Below are 12,184 nucleotides of genomic sequence, written 5' to 3'. Positions count from 1 at the left end.
TTAAGGACACAGTGTATGCTGCCTTGTTTTTAATTATAGTGATTGGTATTTGGAATTTTAAAAATTAAAAAGAAATGGTCAACTTTCACGTTATATTCTTTAAAATGTTGCATTATTTCTATACTATGATACTATGATCACTTACTATGATTAAAATGTATATGAGAGGAGTGTATTAAAAAAAATCAATTAACCCTGGCAGTCTGTTATTAAAATATAATTACTAAAATTGACATTATTCAATGAATTGACGTGGTTTAACTGTATCCATTATTCACATTGGGCGTAAGCAAACTTCATATGTCCAAATTTGGTCAAGCTCATGTTTCTTTTTTTTTTTTAATAAATTGAAAAATAACTCGCCAGGATTGCTGATAAACACTCTTCTCTAACACAACATTAAACATACTTCGCACCAGTGTATTCACCACCAGTGTGTCCGTAACCATGGCCTTGTGTTTTAGTACCCACTTTATGGTCCACAACAAAACACACACACAGATTTTAATGCATGCCTTTGAAAATAACGGTCTTTGGCATGATGCAACCCTTTGCACACACCAGGGTTGCTTTAAAAGTTAAAGTGGGGGCAATGCTATGGTTCATCTTTGAAAGGCGTGGGATGTAAAACAACACCCTGACTGCGGCATGAGACAAGGTGATTTACAAACACACCAGTTTAAAAAAAAATGAAAAGAAAAAAAGCAATTGGGAAAAATGAGCCAAAAGGGGATGAAGAAAAGCTTCCATACCAACACACACACACAGACAGCATTCCACACTGCAAGCGGCTCTAAGATAATGTTGTTCTTTAATTAAACTATCTTTGCCGTGCGGTGTGAAATAGCGTAGGAGACGGCCGAGACGTATGCTCGACGCAATCAATTCTGTGTGAACTGTCAGGGCGGTATTAGCACTGGTGAATGCCAGCATTTGGGAAAGATTTTTTTAAAAAGTATGCATTGACGCCACATATTCACGTGTGTACTCTTTCTGGACTGATTGCCAGTTAAAAAAGACTGACCGGTGAAACTAAATCTGACTCTCGCAGTTACAGGTATGAATCAAGGTTTGAACCCGACGGAAGGGAAGAGCGACACACAAAAACAATACGGTCTCACGGACAAATGGGGGAGATTTTGATTTTTATCAGAGGTGACAAAAGCACTCGCAGAAAAAGAGATGCCAATTCATCCAATCACAACTCCGACAGTAGCGGTACAAGATATCTGATCAACTGTCAGCAATGTGTGTTGCGGGACAAGAGTTTTGGCTTCGACGGGACTAAGCATTAAAATCAGTGAATATCCGTAATGACAGCTCAGCGAGGCTTTTTTAAAGCAATCTACAACTGCCAGTTCGCGGATCCAAGCAGTTGGAGGTCAGTAAACAACATCCCGCCAGTACGGGCCAAATAGCCGAGCCGAGATTCCCGGCACCATCAACATTAGTCCGGCGTTTTTGCTCCTTAGCCAAATCGTCATCGTTTTACCTCTGTCTGCACCGCTACAGTCATTTTTGCTCATCATCTGAATTGTTGAAAAATGTAAAACCAGGTCATGTCTCTTTTGTATCTGTGTGCTTAGCTGTAAGCCGTTTCGCATAAGCAATGTTTTAGAATGAACGCAAAAACCCGCTTTGACCCGAGTGTCAATTTAATCCCTAAAAATTCACATTCACTTTATTTGGGTGGCGGTTTGCGTCTGATTGCCTGACACGGTGCAGCGGCAACCTGAGCTGCCAGAGCCAGTCTGCACTTCCTCTCAGCTCAAGTGCCGGTCGACTACTGCTGAGAGTTGAGTGGAATAATTCCGCTATCGCAGTGCTGATCCGCATCCTGCGGTTTTGTCCGCCCGGCCCCTGGGCTGCCGCTGTGTGAACAGAAAGTTGGCTGGCGGTCACGACGCCGACAATTCCGCTTCTATTCGTTCAGGCAGGGGGTTGACCCACTGCCGCCGCCGTCGCCGCTGATATAGTCGACACACGACGGTTGTAATTTAGGGAGTGAGCTTCCTTGTAGTTTCCGCCGTGACCACTAGGAGGAGGTATGAATAAGGGTTGGCTCCAGTGGGATATGCACCACAGACTGAAATGACAAGCCTGCTCAAGTTTCTGTCAACACACTCACCAGACACCTCATTTGGTCAAATCGTAGGAGCTGCATTAAAAACGTTGGCTAGCATGAAGCATGTTCAGTTTTGACTGAAGGGCTATTAATCTGATGTTTCTTCTTGTGGTTCAAGTTTGCAGTGATGTTTTCATCAAACGGAACTGAAAAGGGCCGCAAAACAATTGTTTTTAATGTTTGAGGGTCGGGGGGAGCATAAATTCAACTTGATTTGAGACACTTCATTGTGGCTGGGTGTGCGTTTTTTGCAACGCAGTTGGCATCATGTGTTTTCTGTACACGGCAAACTATTCCAGAATGAATCCACAAGCGCCTGTTTGCAGTCGCTGGATGGGTGAAGGGATAGCTTTAAAGCGGACCCTGGCACACCCATAAACTCATCTGTTTGCGTTTTTTTAAAATATATTTGACAACATATTTTCAAAATATTTTTGGATGAGAGGGGAAAAAAAATCAACGCTTATTGGTAATACATAAAAAAGCTACATATACACTTCTTTGTCTTAAATCATGCCATATCGAATCAGGTTGTAATCCCACTGAATGGAACAAAATCAAATAATTCCACTGATAGCACCCTTGAATCGTTATTGCACCCGGGGACACATATCGAATCGTGTTGATTTCTATTATTACGTCCAAAAATGACACCCCCCCCCCCCCCCCATGCAAACCACTGTAGTCTCAGTGACGACACCGCATTTCCATCAGGCCAGCCCGAGAGCGACTTCTCACCCATTGTCCTCCTGGTCATTTCACTTGATGGAATGCAAATGTGGAGGGAGGTCTATAGGGTGCGCGGCGGCAAAGCCATTGATTGAAGATGAATACAGTGGCTACTCTCGGGCCCTTCACGGTTATTAGGACTAATAGCGAAACCTAAAATAGAGGGAAGAGGAGGTACAGGTCGCCGCAAATAACTCTTAAAGCGGCCGGCTACTCGGCGGGCCTCTCGGAGAGTTTGGCTTGCGATTTGCATTCCTTTGTGTGACAACTTGTAATCCTCCCGTCTCGGCATGCCAAGAAACACACAACAGATTTATTGTGCCCATCATCAAATCATTTCGTTCAGGGATACTCAAACGTTTTAGGTGCAGGGAAGCCCTTACTTGGCCACAATTTGTTGTTGAAGTAGTAACCTGGTGACGAAGCTTCACTGTGTCGCCGCCCTTGTCACTCAACACCGATATAAATCTATTCAGGCTAGCAGCAATCTGGGCTACTCGTTAGCTTTAGCTTTTTGGCTAATGTCAGACTCGTCTGCCAGCTTTTTCTCTTCTGGAGTGAAACAGCGAAACAACACCACGTCTGGGAGTGGCGGGGTGTCAAACGCAATCACGTACTCGCAAAGTATTTTTGCCCATTTTCAACCCGTTTGCTATGTGAGCCATGATTTCTTTTTTTACGGCGCAACAAGCTAGCGTTCAGTGATTTCCCTGACAATTTACAGCCAATCCGTAACAGCAGAGGGCTCGGTGTTGTGATAAATTGATATTTTAGAGACTTAAAATGTGAGTAGGAATGGAGAAAAAAATGAGTACAAGGAGATGTACTTCTATTTGAATACCGGTACTTGCTAATACTTGAGAAGCTCATGCGCTTTTGAAATTTTTTTTAATTGACTTTACTTACTATTTAAGTACTTTTATGGAACATGGCATCAGTTAATAAATCAAATAAATCTCTTTTTATTGACACAACCAAATATTGTTGAAAGCACACTTTTGACCGAAAATCCAGCACAATGTCTGACTTAATTCACACAATCTTATTTGACCATAACTTTTATTCATTCATTCATTCTCCGAACCGCTTGATACTCACTAGGGTCGCGGGGGGTGCTGGAGCCTATCCCGGCTGTCTCCGGGCAGTAGGTGGGGGAAACCTTGAATCGGTTGCCAGCCAATCGCACGGCACACAGACGAACAACCATCCGCGCTCACACTCAATTTGAAGTGTTCAATCAGCCTGCCACGCATATTTTTGGAATGTGGGAGGAAACCGGAGCACCCGGAGAAAACCCACGCAGGCCCGCGGAGAACATGCAAACTCAACACAGGGAGGCCGGAGCTGGACCATAACTTTTCTTTTATTTCAATTTGTTTGACTTTTTGCAAAAATTGGCAAAATATATGTTAAGGAAGAATAATCGGCTGAGTTAGTATGTTTTTTTTTTTTTTTGCTACATGTATGTAGGTGCAATGCTCAAAAAAAAATGCTGGATGAACTCAAAATTTTATGATGACAAACTTAAAAAAAACATTTTAATTCGGGGAGCTCAACCAGATATTTTTAAAGCTGCTGTTGTGAAATTTTTTTCACAAGAAATAAATTTACAGAACTTTTGTCTCTTATATTGGTTCGCCCCGCCCACCTAAAGCTATCAGTGAAAGCAACTCAGCACGTGTTTGCTCTGTTGCGCTAACTCTTGCCAGAAATGTCAATTTATGTCAAAGACGTTCCAACTTACATGACTGTTTTAGCCCAAAAGAAATACAAATTGTGCTGTTTACAGTGTATGCACTTTTACAAACGATGCAATCTGTTGCAAATTACTCCCCCCCCCCCCCCCCCCCCCCCCCCCCCGTGGACCCCGAGCTCTGAGTTGCAGTTTGAGAACCACCAATTGAGCTCATCCTAAGCCTCTTAACTGGCATACCCGGCGAAAGAATACCCCCCCTCCCCCCACCCCCACCCTCCTCAACCACTGGAGGGCTCATCTTGGCCACAAATCTACCGGACCCCCGTCTCCCGCATGGCCCCGCAGCGCAAAAAATGTGATGTGGAGTCCACGCAGCGCGGAGCCGAGCGGACATGCGGTTTTCACGCCGCAGGGCCCACACAGGCTGCGAAACAGAGACGCCGTGCGGGCTCTAAGTGCACGTTTGCGGAAGGCGCAAAAGGGCCTACTTGCTGCGGTAGAATAACTGCAAATTAGCTACACAAGCCACGCCGCACGTTTTGGAAACTATTCAACACGCATCGAAGTGAAAAGAAGGACGGGGAAACGTGTCGTGGCTTTCTTGTCGTCTTAAAATAGCCACTTTCTCATCTCTCCCCTTCCTTTCATAGTTCCAACTCGGATGCTTTTTTTTCCCCTTCTTCGCGCTACAATTGCAGCCGAAAGCATGGGTGGCATGTTGCGCAAATCTTTGCGCTCGCTTTGCATTGTTTTTGCACGACATGGCCAGAAGCGTGACAGCTTGGGCCTGTTTTTGTGTTTGATGGCTTGCGACCACATCCTCACGTGTCTGCTGGGGAGGAAAAAAAAAAAGAAGAACACTATTTTTTGCTCGTCTGGAACAGGCGTGGACTGACTGACCGATCTGCAGCTTGTTTGTTGCTAGACAGAGGGGAAAGGAAAGTGGGGGGAGAACACTTTTTTTTAAAAAACGAGGCTTTGGATGCATTACTCACCAGGCAAACAATACTATATTGTTACAATGTTTTGTTGGTGATAACAATAGCACTGGAGCAAATATCGATATTGACTACAATACATGTTTTGTGTGGTTAAAAAAACAATACTCCCTACATTTGAAAAATAAAAAAAAAACATTTCAATCCAAAATTACAAACGACTACAGAAAGTATATTATTGAAAGGCATTATTTTCTAAGTTGCAATTTTACAAGCAATCAAACTCATTATGGTCTCTTTAGATCTGTAACAATAGACAATCATTGTTGGTTTGTTAAAAATTAAGACTTCTCACAAAAAAGAGTAAGAAATAGAAAACCTAAATTATGTTGGGGATTTACCTGGGGAATAATAAACGCAAATTATTTCATTGTAATATATCATGTTAGCCATTTAATTTCTTTCCCACAAACAATGAGAAGTTGATTCTCTTAATATCTTAATTATAGTTTTTTTTTGTTATTTGCATTTCTGAACATTAATTGTTGTCTTGGTGATTTGTCATTCTTGATTCATTTCTGACTTGAAGTTTGAATCATTTCTGGTCAAAATAGTAAAATTCGGCATGCATTAAATCATTTAAAGACAATGGATGGTCCAATAAGTATAAGTTTGTGCACAAGGGCTTGGTCTCACTGGTTTCTTTTTCATTTTGACGTACTTTTCTTCTTGGAGCGCCACCACCAGGACACAGAAAGAATTGCCGGAATTTCATTTCAAACATGTCCTTATTGAAAAATCTGGATAAATATTTACGTGGATCTGCGCTATGATTATTGTCCCGGCCCGGCCCCCTCTCACAGCGAGGCGCAAAGACGCGGAGGAGAGCAGCCGAGTGGAACGCCATTGAGCTGAATGAAAGTGAACTGGATTCACAGGAGTTGAACTGAGACTAACGGATAATGAAAGCGAGGCGAGGGGGAGAGCGGCCCATCTGCGCGTCTCGGGCCGGCGCGGCGGGACTCAAACGCGGGGTCAGCTCACAGAGAGAAGCGGCGCTCTCTCTCCCGGCGCCCACCAATCATCTTCCCACAAACACAACAGGCCCTTTGACTCGTTTGTTTGGACACACACATTCATGTCTAATTGTTGTTTTTCTTTTTCTGTCCGCCCCACAAGGCGCGCAGGCGGCACATATGGGGGACGGAAAACTGGGGCCGAAACCACACTAAACGATGCCGAGTTTTGTTTGCCTTTTTTTCCCATCGCATGAGGAGGAGCGGGCGCGGGCAGCGTCTTCCTCGCTCAGACAGACATCAGCGCAGCCATAATTATAACGGAAGTGCGGTGTCCCTTTCGGCATCAAATACAACCTTTGCAGCAAGTCACGCAGCATTTGAAGGCTTTTTTTAAAACCGCTTCATCTAATCAATTCAGTCTTGATCATATTTTCAATTTGCCGTTAAAACAAAACAGTCACGATTACGCAATTCGAGTGCTAATGTGCTTTTATTACAATGATAGCAATTAGCAAGGAGTCGTGTTGCTTGGAAATGCAACGGGTGCTCGGGTTTTTTTTAAACTAAACAATTGCCTGTTTCGTTGACAAAATGCATAATAAGTCAAACGTAGCAAATCCAAAATGAAAACACTCACAAGGAGCATGAAGTAGAAAAACACTGAACTAAATGTGACCAAAAAAAAGCCAATTTGACAGAATGCCCGTGTTGATGTCACTCATTAGGCTCCGCCCCTAGCTAAGGGCACCTCAACAGAAGAATATACTTTTGTCTGAAATATACTGCTTTGGCCTGATCGATTTTGTACTTTTTTTGAGGCCGATGCTGACTCTGATAAAATTCCGAGAACCGATTAATCGGCGGATTGATTTAAAAAGTGTATATTTACAGGATAAAATTACTTTTTTGGGTCCCTTAACGCTTTCAACAATAAAGATAAGAATTAGAGGCGGAACATTTGGCTGCTTTATGATCCTTCATTGTTTGCTCTAACATGAAAACAGAGAAACAAAGGCAAAAATTGGCAGATCTGTACTTAATTTTTGGGGGGAGGGGGCGATGGGAATATAATTATCTTATGTTGCTATTCTTGCGGCTTTTAAAAGAGCTAACATCGTCTCATTAATTTATTCCAAACTCAACACGCACATTACACAGATCAATCTGAATCATACCACTGAACAGCGTGCAATGATGCCATCATGGAACAATTAATGGTGTCAACTAGAATTCTCAGTATGACAAAAAAAAGGGGGGGGCGGGGCAGCTCTGACAGCTGACTTGGAAAAAAAAAGCTGCAGATTCCTAAATTTTTGCTTTTGAGAGTGTGCTGTGGATTTAGTAGGAATGCATTAAGGCACCCTAACGGTAAACGGTGGACTGTTAGCATTGCAATGTAAACAACCGATAGACGTTTAACCATCCTTTACGCGTGTCTACCTTGGAGGCAATTGTGACCTAATCGACATGCATCGAGTGCGACCGCTTTGTGCGTCGTGTGCACACATGTGGGGCGGCTCGTCTTTAGAGACGCTTCCAACGGATTCCGCGCGGCGTGGACAATCGATACGCTGCCTGGGCCGATTGAATAAATGCATTATTCAATTATTGGGGATGAATCCTATGCAACGCTGGGTAGATTAAGCCCGAATAGGACAGATTTTGCGGAGGTTAAAATATGAGGACACTTCAAGTGGTTGAGTCCGTTTGTAGCTTCGGTTCACCTCTTTGCTCTCCGGGTTAGATCCTCCCCGCCTCCTCCTCCTCCTCCTCCTCCTCCTCCTCGGGCCGCTTCTTCTTCTTTTTGGGCCTTCGATCAAAGCTGGCCTTTCTGCCACAGCAGCCCATCAGGGGAGCTCCTCACCCTCACCTACAACAACACCGCATGCTGGGAGTCACTCTCTGATGAGCACATGCGGGAACACACACACACGCACGCACACGCACACTAAAACTCATGCCAACACACACCTTGACTCAGTGACACTCGCTCCTCTCACACAATCAAAATCAGGCAACCGCACGCATTCACTCGCTAACACAAAAATACAGTACGCCCACACATTGAAATTCACCAAAGCGCTCTCACGCACCCCCACGCAGATCTAGCTTCTCCCAAGGTGAACCGGTACTACGCGAGCTTCCTTCGGCCCATGTAAAAAGGCTCGCGGCAAGCGAGGAGGACGGGGGAATGTTTTCCAGAGTACACAGCATGCCGGGGACTGAGCAAACACATGACGCTTTGGGAGCTGCATTTTCCACATGCGGACAGACACCAGAACAAACAAGCGCCGCAGCTTGCATGCATATGCACGAGCGCTCGCTCGCTCGCACCTGTAAGCTTTTATCTGAAGGCCCGCTGCCTGAGCTACTTCCGCCTCTGTTGTTGACCTCAAACACTCCTCTCATTTGGCTTGCGTCGCCCCAATTAGAGACCCGAGAAACATTTGGGTCTGCCCTCCAGAGACAGCAGGCATTGAACATTTTACAAGCCCTGATGCGCTACTAATCATGGCGGCAAATGTTTGTTGACTGCTTTTCTTTGTCTCTTTCGGGTAGCCTTTCAAAAGTCCAGAGTTCTCCCTCAGAACTGGAAGTCTTCCTGTCGAAAAAAAAACATCTGGTGATGACTCAGGCCTGCAAATCAGAAACACATCACATGCGATTCATTATCCTGAGGTTGGCCTGTACCGGGCAAATTGGACTTTGTATATTTGAAGGCGGTCCCATACATATACATGGGACCGGGGCGGCCGTGATGACACATCGGGCCGATGAAAGTGTTTGTGTCTCACTTCAAAGGGGCGGATGGGTACCTCGCCGGCGACGTGACACGGGAAGCGCTCTGGGCCAATCCACTCCAACCTCACATGCAGCCCCAAAGGCCCCCCGCTTACATTTGAACCCTGTACCCCCTTCTTTGAACAACGCTGGGGGTCAATTAACTCATCACTTGCCAATTAAGGCATTAAGTACATCACGGGGTGCTTTTTGTCACGACAAACACAAGTGAGAGCTGCAGCATGCAAGAATTGCTTCATACATACAAGACTAACGACGAGGTTGAAAATAATGACATAATCGCTGTCTTTACTCACAGCCAATGACTTGGAAGCTAGACTGGGGGAAGATCTAGCCATTTGCAAGCGACAATGCAAAACCGGTAAGCAGAGCTGCAGTGAGTTTTGTAGGATAGAGAGATTAGCATTCACGTTGCATGTGCACACTAATTGACATGTATGAAATGGAGTGTATGAAGTGCTGCAAGTACGAGTGAAAATTATTTCATCATCTTTTCGGGCAGCAGAAGTCGGTTGCTTTGTTCAACCCAATTGTGACAAGAGGACCTTTTGTATGATGTACGATTATGTGTTGACTGCTGATTGGTGGAATACAAATGTAATGGAAAAAGTAAAAAAAATGAAACATTTTGTAGCATCCCGTGACTATTCATGGCATGGTAAAAAGTCGCTAACTAATTTTGTGAAGCGAGAAATGCAGCACACTATGTGTCAATGTACTCAGTACAAGTATTCAAATGGACTCCCAAAAATCCTGTGCCTGTTTTTGATTTTTTTTTTATCAGATTTTGCAAAGTTCAATTTTACTTTTGTAAATATGAGCCTGGTGCTTCAGCGTTTTCACATGTGGGTATAAAAAGTCAAACAAATCTCAACACGTGTTTTTCTAAGTGTGCATATGCTCTAAGTCAAATCTATTTATCTTTTTGATCAGTTACTCTACACCCACCTGGCACGGCGTGCTGACCCAGAGATACAAACGATAGTTATTTCTTAATATTTATCCCGAGTTGAGTCGAGTCGCCCCTCGCAGCAGACACAACTACTTTTTAACACATCAAAGCCCGATATTGAAGAAAGAGTTCTCTCTGCAAGGGATTTTGTTTTTCCTGAGACGGACCCCCCGCGGCTAACCTTAAGCCGCCACTGGTCAAAGTTGAAGGGGGACAAGAGAGTCAAGATGGTAGGAGCCATCCATACGACTGCATGAGCCACAAGTGGAGTTGCGACCCTGCAATCATGTACAGTAGCTTAGGTGTGAGGTCATTTCATTTTTAGATTGATGTGTAATTTCAAACTGCAGTGTGCAAGACCCTAAATGCTTTCCTTATGGCAATATCGTAAACCCACACTATTCGCGGGGATAAGGCACCATGTCTCACCGCAAATAGTGATTTAAAAAAAAAATGACGGCTCCCAAAATGGTTTATGATTGCCTACGTTAATAGTTTAGACTCTAAATACACCACAAATTATAACACCAGAACAATTCAAATCATTTTAAACTCATCTTAGAACATTAACCTTAAAAGTGAAGGGCTGAGAAATAATTTGATTTTGATGTTTGTTAGCGGGAACTTTTTAATGGACACTCACCAGAGTAAAGAGGTCATACAGCAGTCGCGATGCGTCACTTCAACCTAGTTCCCATGATACCAATTACTATTTCCCTATTAGCCAGCGTTTTGGCACCATCTTGGGGCATTTTAGAGCACTTCAGAAAGAACACACTCAAGAAAATCACTGCAAACTGGTCAAATTTGTGTATATCAAACCACGCCTGCCCCCGCCCAGTCACTGGATTTCTGCAGCGAGTAGCGAAAAATCGTAAGTTATTGACACTCTCCACCTTCAAAAATGTACTTGTATCAATAGCTTAGACTGTACACAGTACAACTAACCTTTCTATTAGGCAAGCTATTTGCATTTTTTGACCCTATTCTACGTTATTCGGGGGGGCGGGGGGAAACTAATCTAATTGCTGTTTTGGGGCCCTTTCTGCAATTCCCCCACAATGCCACAAGATGGCTCCAAAGGCCAATCAAATAAAACCTGACTATTTTTAAATAATCTATTAAAAGTGTGACTAGTTTTCCATTAGTGTGATAGAAAAGTATTACTCCTTTCCTATTAGACACAAAAACAGCCAATAGGGTCAAGAAAACAATCTGCTTGTGGGAATATTCGAGGACGTTTCAGCATATTGGCGAGGGAACACATTAGTTACTTTCCAACTACATTTTTCCTCTCTCGGCAAAGACGCTTTTGGACGCTTTCCTGAAGAGGACCGCCCCCTTGTATGTTTACCCGGGCGGGACGCCGACTCCCTCCTTCGGCAGGTTCACGTAAAGTTCTGGGGTTTTAAATGGCTGCGTGACGGCGGGGTGGCGGGGCGGCAAGAGATCACATCATCGCGAAATGGCAGAGCAGTTGGCTGGAAGAGCGAGGAGTGCGTTGGCAGCAGATAAAATGAGTCAGACCGCGGTGACTAAGTGATGCAATCCTTGCCGGGGGAGTCGCTTAAAGCGTGACGATGTAATTCTCGCACCTTTGAGGCTCATAGCTGACCTGGCGATTACATGGAGAGGAAGTGGAAATGGATACAAATTGCTGTTGGACTTGGTTGTGCAAACGCAACAACTTCCTCTCTTCTCCTGCAAAGACTTTTTTTGAGGAGTGTGTCTGTGGGGATAGGGTGAAATAATTACAGTGTGATTCATGGTGATTAGCATCAATCCATCCTCGCATTTTCGACAGCGCTTGGCCTTATTAGGGATGCAGGTGAGCTGGAGCCGATAACGGCTGAATTTGGGGCAAGCCAGCATTTTTATGGCATGTTTTTGCATTCAAACCTAGAAACGATGTGGACTGTTCTT

The 12,184-nt window shown here is 44.2% G+C and overlaps 1 long non-coding RNA gene across 2 annotated transcripts in view; it reads right to left on the bottom strand.

Annotated features, from left to right (window-relative positions):
- LOC127606494 (uncharacterized) overlaps positions 1–12,184 on the bottom strand; it is an 85,019-nt gene that overhangs the window by 19,560 nt on the left and 53,275 nt on the right. The window contains exons 2-3 of one of the 2 annotated variants that reach the window (XR_007963803.1): positions 8,232–8,377; positions 1,129–2,035 (exon numbers count right to left, since the gene is read on the bottom strand). This is a non-coding gene — a long non-coding RNA (uncharacterized LOC127606494). Of the gene's footprint in view, positions 1–1,128; positions 2,036–8,231; positions 8,378–12,184 lie in introns of those variants that run through there. The other variant, XR_007963804.1, reaches the window with a different exon arrangement.

This window comes from Hippocampus zosterae, chromosome 8 (assembly GCF_025434085.1).
Source record: "Hippocampus zosterae strain Florida chromosome 8, ASM2543408v3, whole genome shotgun sequence".
Classification (NCBI taxonomy): domain Eukaryota; kingdom Metazoa; phylum Chordata; class Actinopteri; order Syngnathiformes; family Syngnathidae; genus Hippocampus; species Hippocampus zosterae.
This window is presented reverse-complemented; position numbering and strand designations above follow the sequence as displayed.